This window comes from Gossypium hirsutum, chromosome A07 (genome assembly GCF_007990345.1).
Source record: "Gossypium hirsutum isolate 1008001.06 chromosome A07, Gossypium_hirsutum_v2.1, whole genome shotgun sequence".
NCBI classification, from domain to species: domain Eukaryota; kingdom Viridiplantae; phylum Streptophyta; class Magnoliopsida; order Malvales; family Malvaceae; genus Gossypium; species Gossypium hirsutum.
In genome coordinates this window covers 21,421,197-21,426,814 of record NC_053430.1, presented here as the reverse complement: position 1 = coordinate 21,426,814, position 5,618 = coordinate 21,421,197, and the positions used below count along the sequence as shown (strand labels likewise).

At 36.8% G+C, this 5,618-nt stretch overlaps 1 non-coding gene across 1 annotated transcript; it reads left to right on the top strand.

Moving 5' to 3' along the window:
* The first annotated feature begins 3,682 nt into the window (after positions 1–3,682).
* Positions 3,683–3,789, top strand: LOC121203829 (small nucleolar RNA R71). Its single transcript, XR_005898764.1, has one exon. It is a non-coding gene; the product is annotated as a small nucleolar RNA R71 (small nucleolar RNA).
* Positions 3,790–5,618: the final 1,829 nt, after the last annotated feature.

Genomic DNA, 5,618 nt, shown 5'->3' with positions numbered 1-5,618 from the left:
TAGGCGCGAATTTTCATATGCATTGGCTCGCCACTCAACTAACTCGTTCAACTGTATCAACCTATTTTCACCTACAAGTTTGGGGTCAAGGTTTAAAAATTTTATAGCCCAAAATGCCTTGTGTTCTCACTCAAACGGTAGATGAGATCTTTTCCCATAAACAAGTCTGTAAGGTGATGTTCCTATGGGAGTCTTAAAAGCAGTTCTATAAGCCCATAAAGCATCATCTACTTTCATCGCCCAATCCTTCCTGTTTAATTCTACTGTTTTTTTTTAGGATACGTTTAAGCGCTCAGTTCGCTACTTCGACTTGGCCACTAGTTTGAGGGTGATAAGGGGTAGCTATTCTGTGATGAACTCCGTATTTCTTAAGGGTCTTGTCAAATTAGGCGTTACAAAAATGAGTACCCTTATCACTGATAATTGCTCTAGGTGTACCAATTCGAGAGAAAAGTTTCTTAAGGAATCGTACTACTGCTCTAGCATCATTATTAGGTAGAGCTTGGGCTTCAAACCATTTGGACATATAATCAACAACTACTAAGATGTATTTATTCCCGAATGAACTAGGGAATGGACCCATGAAGTCGATACCCCATACGTCAAATATTTCACATGAGAGCATATATGTCTGAGGCATTTCATCACGATTGGATATATTGCCTGTCCTTTGACATTTGTCACAAGAAGTAACATATCTGTTGGTGTCTTTGAATAGAGTGGCCCAATAAAAACCTGATTCGAGGACTTTATGTGCGGTCTTATTTCCATCGTAATGTCCTCCAGTCGGTTCTGAGTGGCAATGTTCCAAGATTTTCAATGCTTCTGTCCTTGTAACGTATCTCCTAATGATTTGATCTGCACATTTACGGAAAAGAAAAGGGTCTTCCCAGAAGTAGTTTTTCACATCAGTGAAGAATCGCTTCTGTTACTGATGTGTTAACCCTTTTGGGATAATGTTAGCAGCTAAAAAATTTGCAATATCTGCAAACCAAAGTACCTCAGAATCAGATATAGTAAAAAATTGTTCTTCAGGGAATGAATCATTTATTTCAATGTCATCTGGTTCTTTGGTACTTGAGTTTTCAAGCCTGGAGAGATGGTCAGCCGCGAGGTTTTCAGCTCCTTTCTTATCCTTAATCTCCAAGTCAAATTCTTGCAATAATAAGATCAATCGAATGAGTCGAGGTTTTGCATCAATTTTAGTCAAAAGGTGGCGAAGAGCGGAATGGTCAGTATAAACAACTTTAGAAAATATTAAATATAGCCTAAATTTATCGAATGCAAAAACCACAGCTAGCAGCTCTTTCTCCGTGGTGGTGTAGTTTTCTTGTGCTGCTGTCAAAGTTCTGCTAGCATAATAGATAGGTTGAAAATGTTTATTTCTTCGCTGTCCCAAAACTGCACCTACTGCAAAATCACTCGCATCGCACATTAGTTCAAAAGGTCAATTCCAATCAGGTGCAATTATAATTGGAGCTTTAGTCAGTTTATCCTTTAAAGTATTAAATGCTTCTAAACACTCCTGATCGAAATTAAAAGGCACATCTTTTTCTAGTAATTTAGTCAAAGGCTTAGCTATTTTAGAAAAGTCTTTAATAAATCTTCTATAAAACCCAGCATGTCTTAAAAAGCTTTTGATAGCCTTAATCGAATTAGGGGGAGGTAGTTTTTCAATGGTTTCAATTTTAGATTTATTAACCTCAATCCCTCTACTAGAAATTTTATGTCCTGGCACAATATCTTCTTGAACCATAAAGTGACATTTTTCCCAGTTAAGCAAAAGGTTTGTTTCCTCACATCTTATTAACACTCGTTTTAAATTTTTGAGGTAGAGATGGAAAGAGTTATTGAAAACCAAGAAATTATCCATAAATACCTTCATGGCGTCTTCTACGAGTTCGTCAAATATGGCCATCATGCAATATTGAAAAGTAGCAGGAGCATTACGTAATCCAAAAGGAATTCTACGATAAGAAAACGTACCGTATGGACATGAAAATATCGTCTTTTGTTGATCTTTAGGAGCTATTGGGATTTGGAAATAGCCAGAGAATCTGTCTAAAAAGCAGTAGTACATGTGCCCTGACAATCTTTCCAACATTGGGTCAATGAATGGAAGGGGGAAGTGATCTTTTCTCGTGGCATCATTTAGCTTCCTATAATCAATGCACACTCTTCAACCTGTGACTGTCTTTGTTGAGATTAATTCATTCTTCTTATTGGCTACAATAGTCATGCCTCATTTATTAGGAACAACCTGGACTGGACTCACCTAAGAACTGTCAGAAATAGGATAAATAATTCCAGCATCTAGGAGTTTAATTACCTCAGCTTTAACAACTTCCTTCATGTTGGGGTTCAGTCATTTTTGGGCTTACACGTATGATTTATATTCATCTTCCATTAAAATTTTGTGGGTGCAAAAAGAAGGGCTGATACCTTTAATGTCAGAAATTTTCTAAGCTATGACCCTTTTATGCTCTCTTAATACTTGAAGTAATTATACTTTCTCTTTGGGTTGCAAGTTGGATGCAATAATTAACGGTAATGTAGAATTATTTCCAAGGAATACATATTCCAAGTGATTCGACAATTGTTTAAGTTCCAGTTTGGGAGGTTCTTCAATGGAGGGTTTTTGCTTAAGTTGATCTTTTACCTTAATTCCCACATACTCTACTAGTTTTGGGAAGGTTTCATTGGAGTTTAGTTTAGTTCCTATCTCAGAATCATCATCCACCCCATCTCCTTGGGCAAGGCACAGTTCTATCGTGTCCTTGTGTATGATTTCCTGAAAAGAATCCCGAGTAGCATGACCAATAGAGTCGATAAAATAACATGAGTCATCCTGTTCCCTAGAAAATCTCATGGCATCATAAATTTTAAAAATAATCTCTACGTCACCTACTCTAAGTACCAATTTACCCTCACCCACGTCAATTACAGCCCTAGCGGTGGCTAAAAATGACCGACCTAAGATTAAAGGCACCTCGACATCTTCATCCATGTCAAGCACAATGAAATCAATAGGGAATATAAATTTATCTACTTTTACAAGTACATCCTCTATAATTCCCCTAAGATATTTAACAGATCTATTAGCTAATTGAATACTTTTCCTAGTGGGTTTAGGTTCCCCAAGACCAAGTTGTTTAAACATTTTATATGGCATCAAATTAATACTGGTGCCTAAATCAGCTAGTGCTTTATCAACATTCAAACTACCAATTAAGTAGGGAATAGTAAAACTTCCTGGATCTTTCAGTTTGGTTGGAAATTTGTTTTGGAGTATGGCTGAGCACTCCTCATTAAGTTCCACTCGTTCTCCATGTTGTGGCCATAGGGTAGGTATTCTGAATTGCTTGACCCAGCTCCACTTGCTTTGCACTGCATTACTGGGTGAACCTGTAAAAAACCAAGAAAACCGTCAATTTTTCTATTCAAAAGTTCTACCTGATTAAAGAGCATGGTGACCGAATCGACGTTAAAAACGCCGGCTATTTTTGTTGGTTTTGTCCTCATGACTTGCCACTGATAATTATTCAGTGACATCTCTTCTATAAATTCATAAGCATCCTCAGGTGTCTTATTATTGATAATTCCACCAGTGGCTGGGTCAATCATCTGTTGAGTCGAAGTATTCAGGCCATTATGAAATGTTTGAACCTGTAGCCAGAGTTTTAACCCATGGTGAGGGCATCTTCGCAAAAGGTCCTTGTATCTCTCTTATGCATTGTAGAGTGTTTCTAAATCCTTCTGCACAAAAGAGGAGATATCATTACATAATTTAGTTGTTTTAGCTAGCTGAAAATATTTTCATAAAAAATTTTCGGTCATTTGTTCCCGAGTAGTGATTGACCCTCGTGGTAATGAGTTCAACCACTTTTTAGCTTTGTTCTGTAATGAAAAATGAAATAACCGAAGGCGAATGGCATCATAAAAAATGCCATTAATTTTAAAAGTGTTGCAAAACTCTAAGAAATTTGCCATGTGAGCGTTGGGATCCTCGTCCTGCAAACCATCAAACTGAACAAACTGTTGGATCATTTGAATGGTGATAGGTTTTAGTTCAAAATTACTTGCAGCAACAGTAGGCCTAACTATGCTCGATTCAATTCCTGTTAAAGAAGGTTTAGCATAACCATACATAGTACGTGGAGCAGGATTCTGATTAGCAGAATTGTAGGAGGTAGCAGATTTTCTTGGTTTTCAACCATCTCCTCGGTTGTGGTTGAAATATTGTCCTCTTATTCTTCCTCTGTGTATCTTAAGCTTTGCCTTTTTTCTTTTCGATTTCTGCGAACTATGTGATCGATCTCACTATCAAACAGTAATCGTCCTGACGGGTTTCTTCTAGTCATACACTATAAAAACCTGCCAGGAACGAATAAAAGAAAAATTAGAAAAGAAAATAAAAATTTAAATTGCAAATAAAGTAAAATGGCTAAAGTAATAAAAATCGAGTGTTCCTAATATCTTAGTTCCCCAGAAACGGTGCCAAAAACTTGATACGTGATATTCGTGACAGGTTTTAAAATTTTATAATTAATCGTTCTTAGTGTAACACCCTGATTTTTAGGATTTTCATAATTTTTGAGAATTTGGTAAAATTTTTAAAATTTGGTATTTGGTTGTGAAATTCAAATTGGAGTATGTAAATGGGCATATGGTGTAACACCCCTCGCCCGTATCCCTTGCCGGAACAGGGTTCGAGGTGTTACCCGACTTAAACTTAGCCAATCATACAAAAACCGTGCCGAAAAATTTTAGTCAATTTAAAACTTTTCTTTTCATATGTAATCTGTCCCATATATGGGCTTACGAGGCCCAAAACATCACTAGCCAACATAGGCCAATTCACATGGCCAAAACACTTTATCAATACAAGCCAACACCTTTGGCTAAATTATAATATCACATACTCAACATTAAAACTCTATACATGCCATAGACTCGAAATACTAGGATTTACTTACACCAACAGCGTGAGCTCGACAATGTAATAATATCTTTGGCGAACTCCAACCCGAGCAGGTAACTGGAGTCAACAATCTATAAAACAAAGGAATGTAACAGCGGAGTAAGCTTTTATAAGCTTAGTAAGTTTTAAGCAATGCAAACAAATAAACGCAGTTATACTTCGATTATTTAATTTCTCAAGAGGCTATATTCTAGGTATATTGCCATCTGGCCGAATATACACAAGCACATAATGCACGTCCAGCATTCTTATCACACTTAATCTGAATTCATATAACATAATTAAATCAAATACTTTCACATACTTTCACCCCTGACCAGGTGTATCATGATCATAGATATAGTTATAACATTTATTCACAAATGTATCACATCACACTTATGATTCAATTCAAATCAAACTCACATATGAGTACATAATGTCTTAACGTATTGAATGTATTCATTTGTCAATCTAACACGAGGTACCTTAACCTTAGACTTTTATTCATTCACCGGCATTTTGCCTACTAGGCTCGAGGCTCGATATCATGTCACCGGCATTATAGCCTGCTAGGCTCAAAGGCCCGAATAGTATCTCACCGGCATAATAGCCTGCTAGGCTCAAGGCCTGAATATAATACTAGTACTAGGCCTGC